The sequence below is a fragment of the Tursiops truncatus genome, chromosome 1 (assembly GCF_011762595.2).
Source record: "Tursiops truncatus isolate mTurTru1 chromosome 1, mTurTru1.mat.Y, whole genome shotgun sequence".
In the NCBI taxonomy this organism is placed as follows: Eukaryota; Metazoa; Chordata; class Mammalia; order Artiodactyla; family Delphinidae; genus Tursiops; species Tursiops truncatus.
The window spans coordinates 112,929,615-112,950,345 of NC_047034.1; the positions used below are offsets into that span (position 1 = coordinate 112,929,615).

Sequence of the window (20,731 nt, forward strand, 5' to 3'; positions counted from 1 at the left end):
TCTGGATTGCGACATAAATTGTATTTCTTCTGTGAGTTGTAGTCAAACTGAAAAAAACTATTCTAGCCTGCAGTAGATAAGAGCAAGAACTCCTTACCAGCTGTGTGAACCATTCTGAGCCTTGGTTTTCTTCTCTGAAAATAGGTGTAATAAGACTTTCATAATAGAGTTATTGTAAGAGTTAAGTAAAAAAAATAAAATAATGTTGGTGCACAGAATCTGACGTAGTCAGAGACTAATGTTGTTATCTTAGTGGGAGTTATAATGAGAATTATTTGAAATCATATTTGAAATCATATTTGAATCATTTGAAAGTACTTACACTTCTCCTTTAAATTGAGTTCCCTTGCAAATCAAGTTTCCTTCTACCTCTTGAGCATATAGCCCCAGGGAAGAAGGTGTGCATTCCCAGGGTTAGAACAAAGCAGCCATTGATCAGTTTTGGATCTCACAAACTGACTCTTTGGAGACAGTAGTCATGAAATTTGGGTCGTTGGAAAGAAAAGGATTTTCTAAATTCCTTTATTTCTTCTTTAACATATTGAGAAGCTGGCCAAAAAATACTAGAGAGTCTTAAAGGAGAGGAGAGTGGGACAGGTTAGGAAGAAGGCAGGACATGCCTGGCTTCTCAGCTCCTATTGGATTCTGGGTAGAAGAAGGTAGAAAGGTAAGTGAGCACTGCTCCAGTTTTTCTTCTCTACACTAATTCCTGGGGTAGGGAGGTGTTCAGTGGGAGAAGAGAATTGAAGAGATGTTCTAGAGAGGTTGGGGGAAATGCTGAGGAGAGTGGCTTTTGCCCTCCACAAGGATATTGGAAGCTATTGCCTTAGAAACTTCTGCTTAAACATGGAGGATGTTACAGCAAATTAAATTTAATGGCTTAACAAGGTTTTGCACACAGAGGTCTGAGTTTAAGCCCCTTAGAGTCTCCCTCAGCTCGTGTATGATATGACAGCTATCCAGAAGTTTTGGAGCATCCTGGTTCGGAATGAACCAGAAAGATCTGACTGAAAGTAGTTGAAGGACCTGCCTAGCAACTTTGCCAAAGGAGGTTGCCTAAGGGGAATGAAGCCACCCACTGTAGGCTAAATTCCCATTGAGGTCACAGTAACATGCCACGGAATACATTTTGTCATCAAAAGTAGAGATGAGGTCTTCCCTGGTGGCGCAGTGGTTGAGAGTCCGCCTGCCGATGCAAGGGACATGGGTTCGTGCCCCGGTCCGGGAAGATCCCACATGCCGTGGAGCGGCTGGGCCCGTGAGCCATGGCCGCTGAGGCTGCGCGTCTGAAGCCCGTGCTCCAAAACGGGAGAGAACACAACAGTGAGAGGCCCGCCTACCGCAAAAAAAAAAAAAAAAAAAAGTGGAGATGAGGGCCAATCAGTAAGTGTAAATGATGCCCCAGAGCATTGTCAGAGTTAAGTAAACATGAATGATTATCACCAAAGGCAGTTTCTAGCAATGGGGGCATCAGATTGCCCAGGGTAGGGACAAGTCACTGTAGGATGTCACCAGCTCTGGGAACAGACCAAACCAGGAGAGCTTAGAAGATATGTCATATACTCAAGGAGTCTACCTCCTATAAGATTACATACGCCTTATTCATCGTGTGTATATCCAGGTGGAGAGGGCAGAACTCTTGACAAGCATTTCCCTGACTCATCTAGGCAGAAACTGGGTTACATAAAGAGATGGACTGAATTACCAAATAACATTGAACCAACAATTTAAATTTAACTAAAATATGTTTTCTAAACTACCTGGTGGGTATGGGATTGTGAAGGAAGCCCAATTCTTAAATAAAGTAACCCCATTTCTTTCACATCTGAGCATAGTGTAAATACATTTGTGATGCTTCTGATTTTTCTTTATTATTGTGTCATATCATCACATCTATGGGAATTAAATTGTTCTAAGCCTTTATTTGTGCCAATCTTTGTATCATAGAGTATTTTGGGTAATAACTCCTTTGATACAAATTAACAGCTATCTAATTTAGATGCTTCTACCCCAAACCTCAACTACAGAAAACCAACCACAAATGAATATGAAAGAAAAAAGGGAGAAGCCGGTCCCTGGGTTTCCAAATGAAATGCTACCAAGCCCCCATGCAACCCACAGTCCTGAGCAGAAAAATAAAGGTAAACATTTAAAATTTATATGGGACTTTTTTGATTAGATAGTTGAAATTTAACTGTAATTTTGTATCTTAACCTTGAGAGTTTTGTCCCTTCCCCACAGTTGTAGGGGAAGGTGGTAGAAGTGGTGGTGGAGGGGATATAAATCGTTAAAATGAAACAGGAAAAGACATGGTAAAAAGGACCTTCTATTTTCAGGGGACTGATCTGTCCAGAGTGGTTCCTCCTTCCCACAAAACACTGGCAGGATAAATGGCTGCTGCCAGCATGTTGACAGAGGAGCATAGAGGGCTCACCTATATCAAGGCCTATAGACCAGCATGTAGTGATGGTCAGGGCTGGGCCAGAAATGTGTCCTTGTCCATGCCACACGAAGTAAGATGGCATAGTGGAAAACAATGGAGTTAATTGATAACATGAGGGTTGGGAACCTCTCGCGTCAGTTAGATAAAATGGGCTCTACTCCTAGAATCACCATTTCTGAGAAGCGTGAACTTAGACAAATTACTTAATCTTTTTAACTTTAGGCTCCTGATCTGTAAAATGGGGATAAGAAATGCAGCTTCTCATAAAGCTGTTGGAATTTAAATGCGATAATTCGTGTAAAACATACACCTCACTCTCTAGAATGGGTTCAGTGAAAGTCAGCCAGTTTTATTCTCTTATCCTTTTGGGAAGCTTTAGGCTTGAACCTCACTTCCTATGTGAAATTCAGTAAAATACTTAATCTTTTCTCTCTCTCGCTTTTTTTTTTTTTTGGCCGCACTGCATGGCTTGCAGGATCTTATTTCTCCAACCAGGGATTGAACCTGGGCTCCTGGCAGTGAAAGTGCCGAGTTCTAACCACTGGACTGCCAGGGAATTCCCAAATACTTAATCTTTTTGAACTGAAGTTCCCTCATTTGTAAAATGGGATTAATTTACATTATATCAGAATATTTGGAGATCATAATAAGAATTATATGTCAAGCTTCTCTCTTTCTCCTCTTCCTCCCTTTGACCCTTTTCTTGTGGTCAGTCTATGCATGGAGGCCAAAAAGATCTCAGAGGAGATGGGACAGGGATATCATTGAGCCTGTGTCTTTGCTGCATATGCAGACTCTTGGAGAACTAGTAGGTCTGAGATGTGAGTAGGTGACCAAAGAGAGAATAGATGAGAAATCGATGGAAAGAACATCACAAGAAGGGAAATTAAGAGTTAGTGCAGAATTAGAAATGAGAATCACACTGATGTCTGGGCCATTTGATACATCACTGTCAGAGATAACTTTCTTAAAATTCTAATTTTGCTTAAACCAATACAGTGGCTCACTACTGCTTCTCACAGAAAGTCTAATTGTATCGAAGGCCACCTCTGATAAGGTTCTGGCCTCCTCCCTGCATTATTGCCAGCCGTCCCCCCTACCATGTGCCCTTCCTAGTGGGAAAGGAGGCAAGGACATTAATGAGGAAGTTATTATTGAAATGGAGTTGGCAGGGCTTGGCAACTTGGCAAGAAATTAATTTCAGGTGGAGGAAGGGGAGTGATAAAAATTAGAGAAAGGAAAGTCATAAATGACATTAAACTCTTTTTTTCTTAACACATGCTAAATTAATTCTGGCAGCAGTGAGTTCCAAAAGAATGCAAGTGTCCCCTGATAATATTTCCTAGATTCTAAGACATAACTGACTGTAACATACATCATTAACAGGAGAAAAGGAAACATATCGTTTACAAGACACATCTTGACTTTTAAAAACATGTGAAAAACATTCCCTTTTTTTTCTTCATTCAACAAATATTTACTGAGAACCTAATATAAGCTAGGCCCTGTTCTAACAACTGGAGATGCAGCAAAGTAAAATAAAAGTAAAAGTTCCTGCCTTCCTGAAGCTCTCTTTCTAATGGAAGGAGTCAGAATATAAACATAATAAATTACATAATTATGTAGATGATAAATGCAATGGATAAAAGGTGAGGCAAGATAAGGCAAACCAGGATTGCCAAACGGGTAAGGGTAGAGGTTGGCATTTTAAACAAGTTAGTGAGAGTAGGCACCACCGAGAAGTTGCCATTTGAGCAAATGACTTGAGGGAAGTGAGAGAACGAGACCCTTAAGGCAAGCAGAGAGGATAATCAGTGTAACTACATACCATGTACAGTAACACATGTTCCAGGGTTCTATAGTCACATGAAATAGGAAAATATAGTTCCACATACTGTATCCTTTTCTTGGAGGTCAAAATAAGAATTAGCATATTATTAAGGCATTGTGAAAACAAAATAAAATGTTTTTAACTTTATTCAACCCAGCATATCCCAAACTTGTTAGAAAACATAAACTGCTGTTGGTGGACATCTGCTAAGATCTTCAAGGACACCAGTTTTCTGTGAAACAATGGAAGAAATGTTGGATTAGGGGAATATGATTTCTTTAACCAGTATTATTTGCTGACATATCTACTGTAAAATTTGAATAATCCATTGCTGAATTATGAATATCCTTTATATTTCTTCTGAGCTTTGAGTGTTATCGTGTGGTTATTAACTAGGTACCCAACAGCAATAATGCCATGACTCTATTTATTGAATTGATAATCAAAAGAGTAGACCACTGTATTCTTGGATTTTATGCCTTTCCTAGGATTAGAAATGTTATACAAGTGTTATTGACCCTACTATTCAGAAAATGTATTGCAAATTAGGGCTGTTTATTTTATTATTGCTGTATAATTGACATACATTATATTAATTTCAGGTGTATAACATGATGACTTGATATTTGTGTACCTGCAAAATGATCACCACAATAAGTCTAGTTAACATCTGTCCCCATATAAAGTTTCAGATTTTTTTTCTTGGGTACTTTTAGGATTTTCTCTCTTAGTAACTTTCAATTATTCAATACAGTGTTAGTAACTATGGTCGCCACACTGTACATTATAAATGTTTAAATTATATTCTTACTCTTGCACAGGTTTGAAAAGTTGGTGCTAGATGAGAACACTCTTTTACTCACGAGAACACCCTTTTATTCACCATGGAAGCAATGCATGCCGGCTGTAAAATGCCTCACCTAACAGCAAAAGAATGTTCAGAAGCATGCCCAGCTAATTGAAACTACAGGGGGTATTTAAGTAGGCAAAGTGTTATTACTCAGTTTAAATTGTGTCCAGGATATCAGAACTACCATTCCCTACTCTTGCAAAAGGCACTATGGGAATGGGAATGGCCACAAATGTTAGGCCTCTGACTTTTTAAAATTTTCCTTATCCCAGTTGTTCTTGACAAACTCAGAGGGCCCCACATTACCATCCACAGGAACTGGGGTTATTGTTACGAATGTGAAAGTCAGGTAGTTTTTGAACTCGTGGTATCGAGTGCAAACCCTATGCCATGAGGCTATCACAAGAAGTTCTCCAATGTCAATATGTTTTGAAAATTTGCCTCAAAGTATATATTTATTTTATTTATTTATTTTTGGCTGCGTTGGGTCTTTGTTGCTGCACGCGGGCTTTCTCTAGTTGTGGCGAGTGGGGGCTACTCTTCGTTGCAGTGCGTGGGCTTCTCATTGCAGTAGCTTCTCTTGTTGTGGAGCATGGGCTTCAGTAGCTGTGGTACGAGGGCTTCGTTGTTCTGTGGCATGTGGAATCTTCCCAGACCAGGGCTCGAACCCGTGCCCCTGCACTGGCAGGTGGATTCTTAACCACTGCACCACTAGGGAAGCCCCTCAAAGTATAATTTAAGTAGCAAAAGTGTAGTTCTTCATCTAGGACTTTTAAGTCTGAGGCAAGTTACTCTTAGTTTATTCCAAGATATTTCTTTGAAAAGGTATTCCTAATACAGTGCACTGGTTATTTTAAATGAGACAATTTGCTATATTTGGTCTAATTTTCTTATTTGAAATTAAATCAGTTTCTTATAATTTCTAGAAAGCAAATAGCCTATGTTGGCCATCTATGAGTTTGTCTATTATTTAGGCAGAAGTGTTCACAAAAGTGGATGTGTGAAGAGCTAGAACAAATAATCCTAAAATTGATATGGAACCACAGAAGACCTAGAATTGCCAAAGCAATCCTGAGGAAAAAGAACAAATCTGGAGGCATAATCCTTCCAGACTTTAGATAGTACTTCAAAGCTACAGTAATCAAAACGTGTGGTATTGACACAAAAACAGACAAGTGGATCAGTGGAACAGAATAGAGAGCCCAGAAATAAACCCACACCCCCTGGTTAATTAATCTTCGACAAAGGAGGCAAGAATACATAGTGGAGAAAAGACAGTCTCTTAGGCAAGTGGTGTTGGGAAAGCTGGAAAGTCTCATGTAAATCAATGAAGTTAGAGCACTCCCTCACACCATACACAAAAATAAACTCAGAATGGCTTAAAGGCTTAAATATAGTACAACCATAAAACTCCTTAGAAGAGAACATAAGCAAAACATTCTTGGACATAAATCCTAGTAATATTTTATTAGATCAGTCTCTCAAGGCAAAATAAATAAAAGCAAAAATAAACAAATTGGACCTAATCAAACTTATAAGCTTTTGCAAAGCAAAGGAAACCATAAACAAAATGAAAAGGCAACCTGTAAACTGGGAGAAAGTATTTGCAAACCATGTGACTGACAAGGGCTTAATTTCCAAAATATACGGACAGCTCATACAACTCAATATCAAAAAAACAAACAACCCAATCACAAAATAGGCAGAAGACCTAAATAGACATTTCTCCAAAGAAGACATACAGATGGCCAACAGGCATGTGGAAAGATGTTCAATGTTGCTAATTATTAGAGAAATGCAAATCAAAACTACAATGAGATATCACCTCACACTGGTCAGAATGGCCATCATCAAAATGCCATCATCAATATATGCTAAAGAGAGTGTGGAGAAAAGGGAACCCTTCTACACTGTTGGTGGCAATGTAAATTGGTGCAGCCACTATGGAAAACAGTATGGAAGTTCCTTAAAAAATTAAAAATAGAGTTACCATATGATCCAGCAATCCCATTCCTGGGCATATATTTGGAAAAGACAAGAACTCAATTCAAAAAGATACATGCACCCCAGTGTTCACAGCAGCACAATTTACAAATAGCCAAGACATGGAAGCAACTTAAGTGTCTATTGACAGATGAATGAATAAAGAAGATGTGGTATATACATACAATGGAATATTACTCAGCCATAGAAACTAATGAAATATTGTCATTTACAGCAACATGGATGGACATAGAGATTATCATACTAAGTGAAATAAGTCAAAAAGAGAAAGACAAATATTATATAATATCACTTATATGTGGAATCTAAAAAAAAATAATTCAAATCAACTTATTTACAAAAACAAAAACAGACTCACAGACATAGAAAACAAACTTATGGTTACCAAAGGGGAAAGGGGAGGGGGAGGGATAAATTAGGAGTATGGGATTAACAGATACACACCATATAAATAAAATAAATAAAAGTATTTACTGTAAAGCACAGGGAACTGTATTCAATATCTTATAATAACCTATAATGGAAAAGGATCTGAAGCTAAACATCTGAAACTAATACAATATTGTAAATCAACTACAGTTAAATTAAAAAAAAAAGTGGATCTGTGAAGAGGCCAGAGTTCAGGATCTTTGTTGGCAGTTGTGCGTGAGAGCTTAGATATGCTGGTAATGTCTAAATTGAGTGTTCTTTTAACCTTCCCACCAACTGCTACAATCTGGTATCTACCCCATGTCTAAGACCTGGCGTAAAATTTTCCTACAGAAAAAGTATGTATGTGGAAAAGAATGAAATACCTATTTGAACGTTGCTCACGTTCTGGTTACTGCCACAGGAAAATCAGGCTATAAATACAATAAGCACCAGCAATGATATAACGTAAATATATATATATATATATATTTTTTTTTTTTTTTTTTTTTTTTTTTGCAGTACACGGACCTCTCACTGCTGTGGCCTCTCCCGTTGCGGAGCACAGGCTCCGGACGCGCAGGCTCAGCGGTCATGGCTCACGGACCTAGCCGCTCCGCGGCATGTGGGATCTTCCCGGACCGGGGCATGAACCCGTGTCCCCTGCATCGGCAGGCAGACTCTCAACCACTGCGCCACCAGGGAAACCCCGTAAAAATATTTTTATATTTCTACATATTTTCCCTGTTAACACAAAAAAACGACTTTTTATAAGGTGTCAGCGGAGGTTCTATGAGATTACTGATATGATTTTTTATTTGTTAATTGTTCCCCTAATAAATTATCAGTTCCCAGTGGGCAGGGACAATCATGTGTCTGCCATACGGGACATATGGTAGGACCTCAAAATGTGATTGGTTCTTGGTTCTGCAATATGACGTGTAATTAATTAAACCTTTTAAACTGCACTTTGTAGACTTTTTTCTCTCTCTTTTTTTTTTTTTTCTCTCTCTCTCTCTTTTATTGCCACCCCTCTGTCTTAATTGCTATCATTTCTCCCTGGATTATTTTTTCTCCTCTCTCTTTTATTTCCTTTCACCAAAAGCAGATATGACACTAAACTGAAAATTGATTCACATAATTCCCGCTTGAACCCTTTCAATTGATTCACATAATTCCCGTTTGAACCCCTTCAATGTCTTTTTAAAAGTTTATTTATTTTTGGCTGCGTTGGGTCTTCGTTGCTGCACGCGGGCTTACTCTATTTGCGGCGAGCAGGGGCTACTCTTCGTTGTAGTGCACGGGCTTCTCATTGCGGTGGCTTCTCTTTTTGCAGAGCATGGGCTCTAGGCATGCGGGCTTCAGTAGCTGTAGCACGTGGGTTCAGTAATTGTGGCTCACGGGCTCTAAAGCACAGGCTCAGTAGTTGTGGCGCACGGGCTTAGTTGCTCTGCAGCATGTGGGATCTTCCTGGACCAGGGCTCGAACCCGTGTCCCCTGTATTGGCAGGAGGATTCTTAACTACTGCACCACCAGGGAGGTCTCCCACTTCAGTGTCTTAACCTGTCCCTGAAAATAAACTGGTATACATCCAAATTCATTATCAGGGCCTATTAGTATCTGTATGATCTTGTCCCTGTTTATTTTTACACTCTCTTCTTGGGTCACTTTCCTTCTCCCTCGTCCCTCACTATTCTGCAGCCACCCTGGTCATTCCATCCACCCCATCACCCCCCCCCTCCACCTCGTCGTACAGCCTTTGCACAGGTTGTTCCCTCTGTCTGGAATGTTCTCCCCATCCCCACGATTTGCATAGCCAGCTCATTCTCCCCTAAAGGTCTCTGTTTGGGCTTTTGTGATCACCCTATCTAAACTTGGTCACCTCTGTTAGGCTCTCGTTTAGACATGTATACATTTCTTTCATAGCACTTGCTATAAACTACAAATATTTTCTGTCTATTTATTTGTATAAGGGAAGAAATTGTGCCTATCTTGTTCACCATTAAATCTCCAGTGTCTAATTCAGTGTCTAGCATGTGATAAGTGCTCAATATGTATTTGTCTAAAAGAATTATGGCAAAGACATAAGTTTTTTTCATTAAATTCTATGTTCTTAATGTACTTTGTAACACTGGAAGGACTTCTGAAAATAAAAATCAATCACAACGAATAGACTGAATAGACTGGGTAATTGTTAGGGGAAAAAAAGGCTTAAGGATTGAGTTTAGTCATAAGATTGACTTTATAGTATAATCTGGATTTTGGAAATTTGAAATAACCTATTAAGTTCTCCTTTTCTTGTTTTGCAGATGGAGAAACAGAATCGTAGAAGTTAAATGACCTGCCTGGGATCTAGCAGCTCGTTAGCAGCACAGCCAGAATTAGAATTTCTAGTTTGGGGTTCATTTCACTATGCCACTTGTCTGGTAGAACAATATCTAATAGATGTTTGGAGTTACCAACAATCTGTAGGTTTAGAATCTCAAAAATAAAAATATTAAATTCTGGAGAAAGAGATATAAGCAGAAGTTGTCTGTATAGCTCTTGAGATTTTCCTTTAAAGGGAAAGATTATGCCTTTAAAAAATATATTTTCCCTTTTCACTGTTGGAATACAGATATAGTAGCTAGAGCTAGAGCAGCCATGTTAGATGCATGAAATGAAAATATATTTGAGAATGGCAGAGCAAAAAGAAAGATGTACCCAAGGTCCCCAAATTATCAATCTGTACATATCAGTCCTGGAATGCCGAGGAAATCTTTTACATAAGAAGGAGATAAATGTCTGGCCAATTTAGGGTTCCTTTATATAGCAGCTTAAACTCATAACAAGTACAAGATCTGGTACTGGTTAAGTGGCATGTTGTCCTAAAAGAATCCTTGAATTATATCATTGAATCCTTGAATTATATCAGCACTGGGTGATGGGTGGCAATGATATAGATATTAATGGTTAGAAATCTGATGATCCTTCATTACACCATTGCAAACTATATGTTAAAATTGTTATCTGTGTTATGTTGGAAGTTAGACCAGGTGTCAACATACCTTGTAGCTCTAGAGCTATCTATATGAGTTGTACTGTCCCTAGGGGACATTTTGGAAATTTGTGGAGCTGTTTTGGTTGTTACAGTAACTAGAGGAGGGAATTGCATGGTCAAGGCCAGGGATGATAAATGTACCATAAAGTATAGGAAAGTCCCACACAACAAGAATTGATCCACATCCCATGACTTTCAAACATTCTGCTAGACATTTCTGTAGGTGAAAAACTTGCTTATAATTATCCAAGCCTAGAACCTAATTCTATTTCACATCCAACACAAAGTTTTTTTGGTTTATTTTGCACTGTTTTAACACACTTTCTTTCAGAAATGCAAAAGCTACATAAATTGAGGGAAGCTTTTATGTTGTTTTATTCCAAATTTTACTAAGAGTTGTATGTATACCATTTTAGAACATCACCCAAAATAACGCTGCCTCAACATAAACCAGGATCCTGGTATGAAGCTGTATTTGTGGCTATTATATTCACAGCAATTCTATGCGTAGGTGCAAGCATCTCACTACTTCATTATGTCTTCTGGTATGGTTGTACCTGAACAAATACTATGAATCATTTCAGAAATTATGTGCAAAAATTTCAGATTATGCCCTCAAAAGAAAGAAGCATGCATTCCTCTACCCTTTTCTCTTTTCCTGCTAGTTGAAGGCAGAGATGATGGCTGGAGCTGGAGCAGCCACATTAGGTCAGGGGATGGAAGCCACAGTTGAAGATGGCAGAGCAATTAAACGGAGGGAACCTGTGTCCCTGACACTGTGCAGCTGCCATATACCAATGGTCCCATCATATAAACCCTATGTGAAAGAGTAAACTTTTATCTAGTTTGAGCCTCTGTGTTTCAGAATTTCTTTTTTTATGATAGCTTAGTTAGATTCCTATCTAATATAGATGTGAAGAGCAAAATATAAATAAAATCTAGCATAAGTCTCAGAACTTCTTGTTAAATATCCAATCCTAAAAAAAACATTTTCAATGATAAATGAAAAAAGAAGCAGCATGAATACAAAACCAACAATTTGAAAATGACATTTTATGTATTTTAAAAAAATCTTTCACTGTAACCAAGACTGAACTGGCATAAAACTGGCATAAAAAACTTGAGGATAGAATGAATAGTAGCTTCATTCCTAATAGGGATAAAATAATTTTAATTAGAAATAGTGTTCCTCAAAGACCAAAACCTATGGGATACAGCAAAAGCAGTTCTAAGAGGGAAGTTTATAGCAATACAATACAATAGATATAGCTACAAATACAAAAGATATAGCTACAATACAAAAAATATAGCAATAGCAATACAATACAATACAATCAATACAATCAATACAATAGCAATACAATAGCAATACAATACAATACAATCAATACAATAGCAATACAATAGCAATACAATACAATACAATACAATCCTACCTCAAGAAACAGGAAACATTTCAAATAAACAACCTAACCTTACACCTAAAGCAATTAGAAAAAGAAGAACAAAAGAACTCCAAAGTTAGCAGAAGGAAAGAAATCATAAAGATCAGATCAGAAATAAATGAAAAAAAAATGAAGGAAATGATAGCAAAGATCAATAAAACTAAAAGCTGGTTCTTTGAGAAGATAAACAAAATTGATAAATCATTAGCCAGACTCATCAAGAAAAAAAGGGAGAAGACTCAAATCAATAGAATTAGAAATGAAAAAGGAGAAGTAACAACTGACACTGCAGAAATACAAAGGATCATGAGAGACTACTACAAGCAACTCTATGCCAATAAAATGGACAACCTGGAAGAAATGGACAAATTCTTAGAAAAGTACAACCTTCCAAGACTGAACGAGGAAGAAATAGAAAATATGAATAGACCAATCACAAGCACTGAAGTTGAAACTGTGATTAAAAATCTTCCAAAAAATGAAAGCCCAGGACCAGATGGCTTCACAGGTGAATTCCATCAAACATTTAGAGAAGAGCTAACACCTATCTTTCTCAAACTCTTTCAAAGTATAGCAGAGGGAGGAACACTCTCAAACTCATTCTACAAGGCCACCATCACCCTGATACCAAAACCAGACAAAGACATCACAAAAAAAGAAAACTATAGGCCAATATCACTGATGAACATAGATGCAAAAATCCTCAAAAAAATAATAGCAAACAGAATCTAGCAGCATATTAAAAGGATCATACACCATGATCAAGCAGGGTTTATCCCAAGTGGAGAAAAGGCAGTCTCTTCAATAAGTGGTGCTGGGAAAACTGGACAGCTACATGTAAAAGATTGAAATTAGAACACTCCCTAACACCATACACAAAAATAAACTCAAAATGGATTAGAGACCTAAATGTAAGACTGGACACTATAAAACTCTTAGAGGAAAACATAGGAAGAACACTCTTTGACATAAATCACAGCAAGGTCTTTATTGACCCACCTCCTAGAATAATGGAAATAAAAACAAAAATAAACAAATGGGACCTAATGAAACTTAAAAGCTTTTGCACAGCAAAGGAAACCATAAACAAGCCAAAAAGACAACCCTCAGAATGGGAGAAAATATTTGCAAACGAATCAATGGACAAAGGATTAATCTCCAAAATATATAAACAGCTCATGTAGCTCAATATTAAAAAAACAAACCACCCAATCCAAAAATGGCCAGAAGACCTAAATAGACATTTTTCCAAAGAAGATATACAGATGGCCAACAAACACATGAAAGGATGCTCAACATCACTAATCATTAGAGAAATGCAAATCAAAACCACAATGAGGTACCACCACACACTGGTCAGAATGACCATCATCAAAAAATCTACAAACAGGGCTTCCCTGGTGGCGCAGTGGTTAGGAATCCGCCTGTCAATACAGGGGACACAGGTTCGAGCCCTGTTCGGGGAAGATCCCACATGCCGCGGAGCAACTAAGCCCGTGTGCCACAACTACTGAGCCTGCGCTCTAGAGCCCGTGAGCCACAACTATTGAGCCCGTGCGCCTAGAGCCCATGCTCCACAACAAGAGAAGCCACTGCAATGAGAAGCCTGCACACCGCAACGAAGAGTAGCCCCTGCTCGCCACAACTAGAGAAAGCCTGCACGCAGCAACAAAGACCCAATTCAGCCAAAAATAAATAAATAAATAATTTAAAAAAAATCTACAAACAATAAATGCTGGAGAGGGTGTGGAGAAAAGGGAACCCTCTTGCACTGTTGGTGTGGATGCAAATTGATACAGCCACTATGGAGAACAGTATGGAGGTTCCTTAAAAAACTAAAAACAGAACTACCATATGCCCCAGCAATCCCACTACTGGGCATATACCCTGAGAAAACCATAATTCAAAAAGAGTCATGTACCAAAATGTTCACTGCAGCACTATTTACAATAGCCAGGACATGGAAGCAACCTAAGTGTCCATCGACAGATGAATGGATAAAGAAGATGTGGCACATATATACAATGGAATATTAGCCACAAAAAGAAATGAAACTGAAGTATTTGTAGTGAGGTGGATGGACCTAGAGTCTGTCATACAGAGTGAAGTAAGTCAGAAAGAGAAAAGCAAATACCGTATGCTAACACACATATATGGAATCTAAAAAAAAAAAAAAAAAAATGGTTCTGAAGAACCTAGGGGCAGGACAGGAATAAAGACCCAGACGTAGAGAATGGATTTCAGGACATGGGGAGGGGGAAGGGTAAGCTGGGACAAAGTGAGAGAGTAGCACTGACATATATACACTACCAAACGTAAAATAGATGGCTAGTGGGAAGCAGCTGCATAGCACAGGGAGATCAGCTCCGTGCTTTGTGACCACCTAGAAGGGTGGGATGGGGAGGGTGGGAGGGAGACGCAAGAGGGAGGGGATATGGGGATATATGTGTACGTACAGCTGATTCACTTTGTTATAAAGCAGAAACTAACACACCATTGTAAAGCAATTATATATACTCCAATAAAGATGTTAAAAAGAAAATACACGAAGGACATAAAAATAAAAGAAATAGTGTTACTGTGAGTTCCAATTAATATATGTATTAAGGCACAGATATATGTATTCAAGGGAGATACTCCACAAATTTAAAAACAGTAATTTGAAAACAGAATAAAAACAGTGCAAGAGATTTGATATTTTTTGTGTTTAACAAGTATTTTTCAAAAATAAAGGAGTTCTTTTTATTTAAAATGCACAGCGATCTTTTTATGGATAATTATCCTTAATTCATACAGTATTAGCCTGCTGGGAAGTTTATGTTTTCACAGAATGACAGTTTCATAAGTATGTTTTGATTTAAGGACCAAATATATTTATGCAGTGCCTAGCTCAGTGTCTGGCATACAGTAGGCTCTCACTAAACGTTTGGCTATAATGGTGAATGATTATATTCCTGAACGGTGTATGATTGTATTGGCTCCCGTTTTATCAGTATATTGTGTTTATAGACCAGACCAATTAAAATATTCTAATGAAAGAACTCAAATAATTTTATCTATAAGTCTGATTGTGTCCATTATAAAAAACAAAGCAACAACCACAAGAAACAAAGGAAGAACTGAAAAAAACTGGGATCACGGTAATCAAGTGAGTTTCTAAGAGTCAGAGAAAATTCTGCAGATAAAGATGAGAATAGAAGTTAAGGCTGATGATTCCCCATTTCAATGCTTTGTTTTACCTGACCACACTTCCTCCCTCCTTAGAGAAAATCGATGCACAATGAAATTATCTGTACTCATCTCTGGTAAATAAATAGCAGAAATCTTTCTTGTTTCAAGACATCAATGTGAAACAATTGTTCATATGAAGAATTTGGTTTGTTTTTCTCCACGGCTCTTCAATTTTTCGTTTTGCCAATTAAAAAAAAAGTAAAATGTTTTCATAATATGAGCAAACAGCAACTACAGAGAGGATACACAAAATTTAAAAATTATTTAGAGGAAATTTCACTCAAATATATATTTGACACACATTATTCAGAAACAAAAAATGTTTGTACGTTTAGTCAAACTTGTAATTTCAAAAGGAATTGGAAGGAATTTAAAATGTAAAGGAGATGAGCAGAAAAGATAGCAATTTTCAGGTGGATACCTGTATTTAGCAGCTAAATGTATCACCCTTAAATTGCATGTCTGAGATCCACATTTTTACATCTGTGCACATATCAAATTTGGGTAAATATATGTGCAGTTCAGAAATTTTACAAATTATATCTGAAAGTACACTTAGAATACGCACGATGACATTTTTACATGTGTAGAATGTTAGGCTTTTTCAGGGTGTTTTATACCCTGCCTCTCTAATTTGTATTTAGATTTCAAACCTGCTTTGCAGGAACCGTATCTAATTCAGTGTTCTCTGCACCATCGGGCATACTACTTGTACTAAATAACTGTTTATCATCATTGAGTGCCTGAAAGTAAACACAACACAATTTCATCTGCCAAAATTCTGCTATGCATTTATATGTTGCTTTTAAAATCACATAACCCCAAGTAAATCACTTAAACATGGTCTACTGTACAATTTTGGTCTCCTGTCTGTTTCTTCTCTCATTATTCTTCCAATGTTACTTTTATTTCCATATCCCCTTCATATTTATTTTTAGATCAAACCATTTTTACTATAAATTCAATTCTTTGAAAAGATAAGAAGTTTTTGGTCTCTGATAAACCTTTACCATTCAGAGAAAATGCTGAAAGAAAGAGAAAAAGCTGAAAGAAAGAGAAAAGAAAAAAGAAAGGAACTCACACACACACTCAACATACACACAATAAAGAAGGGTCATATCATTCCAGAGCAAAATTCCAAAGATAGAGGCTTTCAATTATGGAATGGTTAACAACAGAACTGTAATCTGAAAAAGATTGGAAAACAAAAGAGATATTTAAAATATTTTAAAATCACTCTCACATATTCCTGTGTTGATTTCTTTCACTTCTTTCAAAGAAACTTGACAGCTCTTGGAAAACAAAACCCTTCAAATCTTCTTGAAGCTTACAGTCTCAGTCCTCAGAAAAGAACCCTTTCTATGTTGTACACACTTAGAGCAGACATGGACTAAAGTGCTAAACAACAGTTCAGTAGCAGCCATCTCAAATCACTGAGATTCATCCAGAAATGCCAAAAAGCACAGAACCAGCAAGCCCACAATCAATGGGATAAAGAAAGAAGGGTGAGATGAAAAGGAAAGCTTCATAAATGTATGCTTTTGTCATCAAAATTAAAAAATCACAATTTTCAGCCAGTATCTGAATTAATAAAGACTTTTTAAAAATAACTTGCATTTATTTCTGTAACCTTTGAAAAAACTTTAAAGAATAGCTGCGTTTTTCTGCTCTTACCAGACACTGAAGATTCTCAGGCATAAGCCATGTAAAGTGTCTCCAAGATGGGAGGGACATGATTCTTAGAATCTCAGATTTACAGAAGTAGGGCCAGTGGGGTATAGTCAGAAACTCACTAAGTCAAGAATGAAAAGACTTTGCTAAGCATCTGCCTCAAACACTAATTAAGTTTAATTTGGATAAAGTATTTCGTCTCTAAGCCTCAGTTCCCTTATCTGAAAAATGGGAATAGTATTATTTGTCTTAGCTCAAAGTTGCTGTGTAGATCAAATGAGATAACGTATGTGAAAGAGCTTTGATGATGGTAAAGCGTGCTGCAGCTAAAAAGTATTATCTTCTAATACAGTTCTAATGGGCAGATAAGGTAAATGAAGCCCATTGTAATGGCCAGCAGGACCAGAAGTAGAACTTTGGTTTACCATAGTCTGTAAAAGGGGATTCTCTTCAGATTTTCGTGGTGAGGTTTTGCATGAAACACGCATAATCTGAAAGTGGCCCCATGTGTACCCCTCTTTTCTGAATTCACGTGATGATTTTCTCTTATGCTAGGAAGGAGTCAAGACTCGAATGAGCAGTAATATTCTGCCTACTGACTGTGAAATTCCTGAAACAATAATTCCCAGCTGGTGTTCCTTAGACTCCGAGGATGAAATTAGGGTGGGAGGAGGGATTGGACATGGAGTTGTTCCCAGAAGAATGTACACCAACCTCTGTACTAAAATATTCTATACACATTTGTATTGCTTTGCTTCCAATGTATGTAGCTGCTATTAAGATTATTCAGATAAAATCCATCTGAAAGCATTATGGAATTCAGAGTTGCTTTTGGTATTTTGTAATTTTTAAAATGAAAAGATATTTAAGCATACATACAACTACTAGAAAAAGGACTTCTCAGACTTTAAAAATTTGGGAAATTTTGCCTAATCCATTTCTTCCAATTCTGAAGTGATATAATGAGTAGGTAAGGTGGGAAACAAATTCAGTATAACATATTTAAGGGCAAAAATATGTAAGAGCCCCTTTCCCCTCAAAAATATGTAAGAGTTAACTTTTCTTTAAAAGATAATTATGGGGCTTCCCTGGTGGCGCAGTGGTTGAGAGTCCGCCTGCTGATGCAGAGGACGCGGGCTCGTGCCCGGTCTGGGAAGATCCCACATGCCGCGGAGGGGCTGGGCCCGTGAGCCATGGCCGCTGAGCCTGTGCGTCCGGAGCCTGTGCTCCGCAACGGCAGAGGCCACAACAGTGAGAGGCCCGCTTACCCAAAAAAAAAAAAAAAAAAAAAAAAAAGATAATTATGAAAATAATAAAATTCTAATCACACTTTACTTGGTGATTGTTACAATACAAATTATGCTTTTATTTATTGATTTTCATTGCTTTTTGGGGGTTTCCAGATAATAAGGATGACCACTAAATTATTTTCTGAATTTGGTTTTTTGTTCAGCCAGAAAAAATTCCTTGGAATAATTTGGTGAGAAGGTAATCTCTTCAGGAAAAATCGTTATTCATAAAACTTTAGTACTCAGTTTTACACTTATACTCAATGGATGCTGAGATTGTAGAAATTTTTAAAAAGAAAAGGTATGTTCTGAATTTGGTATGTAACTCTTGCAAATCAGCATCTCCAGGAATTCTAACATGATAACTTGAAAAGTAAAGGAAAAGTTATGATAGCCTTATTTAATGGGCTTCTGAATACTTATAACAAAATATCAGTTATATATAATATTTTAAATATAAAAAGGGAAAAATGAGTACCAGAATCACTGGACTAATTAGTGATAATAATGCACATTTAAGCTTTTAATAATCCTGAAGTGTAGTTATTATTATTTCCATTCATAGATGAGGAAATTGAAAATAGTGGACTAAAGCCATGGAGCTTGTAAGCGTCATAACTGGAATTCGGTTCTAACTCAACCCGAAGTCTAGGATACAAACTTCAGTTATCTGGCATGATGAAATGGCAACAGGAAAATTCAAATATTTTTTTTGTTCCAGCTGGAGCTAATGTACGGCTAGTGGTTCAGAGGTGTGTCCAGGTTTTGTGGGGTCTGAAACATAAAAATTTAAGAAATTAAAAAAAAAAATTGATAATAAGGCCCATGCAGGTGAGGGGTCCATTGACCTTCTGGGTAAATAAATCCATCTTGGATGTGGTTTCAGGAATCCAGCCAATACCTATCCCAGGTCCTCCATTGTAAACATGATTCTAGCCCTAACCTTAAATCAAGAATACCACTAGGCATTTGTGCTAGTACGTGCGTGTTTCCTGCTCTAACTTATTAAAAGATATTACAAAATCCCTTCCATAAAAATTGTTCATTAAGACATGGATTCCTAGCGGTAAATGTCATTGCTCTGAGCTGAGACCCATAGCTTCAGGATATGAGAGTTTGATTTTCTTCTTAAAATGAACATATTAGTTATTCAACGCTCTAATTATTTATTGCCTGCCTACTATTTGTTTAGTATGCTGCTAGTTTCTGGAGTACAGCAGAGAACCAGAGAAGTAATTCCTAGCGTAACGAAGCTTCTAATTCTTGGAATTTCTATCAGTTACGTCACCTCTGTCAAATGCACAGCTTCAAAAACTTGGTGTAGGCCATGACTTTTTTCTCTCCTTCTCCACATATCCAATCTATTATGTTGATGTTTTCTTGTGACATATCTTTTGATTCATTTATAATTCCCCTTTTCTATTAACATGAGTCCTTTCTGCCTCAAACTTGAATTATTAGGATACCTTCTTTAAAGTTTCTTTCTTCTTTCAACAAATATTTATTGCATAACAGGTATACATCAGATAGAGTGCTAGGTACTTATCTTTCTAAACTCTGTTCTTTTTCCTCTCCAGTCTATCACGTGTACTAAAAATATTACTTTCCTCATGTCACACAGAGCCTCTAGGGGTTTTGTGCCAGAGTAATAAGATGGAACACGATGAAACTGAGTGTGATGAAGAAGATCACAGATACGTTTTGAGTCGGTGCCCTCCTGAGAAAAGAGCAGTTTGAATTGCTCTGGAATAAGGTGCTTCAGGGAACTCTACTCAATACTCTGTATTGGCCTCTATGGGAAAAGAATCTAAAAAAGAGTGACTATATGTATAACTGATTCACTTTGCTGTACAACTGAAACTAACACAACATTGTAAATCGACTGTACTCCAATAAAAATTAAAAAAAAAAATGAGGTGCTTGCCTGGATAGACTGCATTCTAGGTCTGTACTGGTATGAGGACTGAGCTGACACCTGGTAAATGGGAGAGGAGGGTTCATTCATCCTGAATTCCAGGGCTTGCCACTACTGGAAAATGATTGGTGATCAATAAATATTTATTAACTGATTGATTCCAGTATGTATTGAGTCACAACTCTGTTTCAGGCGTTCAGCCCTGTAGCCATCATCAGGCCCAGATTACACCTTCAATGCTTTCCCCTTCATCACTCACTCTCATGCAATAGTCAGGCTGACCTCTCTGATGTCCCGGGCACATTATATCATTCCTTTCTGTGTAGTTGCTTATACAACTTCTCTTGTAAGCCCTATCTCTCTTCTTCCTGCTCTAAAACAAAATTCATGATACCACAGGTGTTGTTCCTCAGTAACATTTAGTCTTATGTCATCCATTAATGACTTACATATATGTAAGTCCTGTATGGTCTAGTGGTGAAACTGCAGGCTTGGGGATCAGACTGGTGGGATTTTATTCCTGAATCTATTCACTGGCCTTGTTACACTGGGTCAGTTAGTTAACCAACATAACACCTAAGTTTCTGTGTAAGTAAATTGGACA

At 37.5% G+C, this 20,731-nt stretch overlaps 1 long non-coding RNA gene across 1 annotated transcript; it reads left to right on the plus strand.

Annotated features, from left to right (window-relative positions):
* Positions 1-452: 452 nt before the first annotated feature.
* LOC109547294 (uncharacterized) lies at positions 453-11,770 on the plus strand. Its single transcript, XR_012324083.1, has 4 exons — positions 453-667; positions 2,028-2,141; positions 8,059-8,247; positions 9,846-11,770. It is a non-coding gene; the product is annotated as an uncharacterized lncRNA (long non-coding RNA).
* Positions 11,771-20,731: the final 8,961 nt, after the last annotated feature.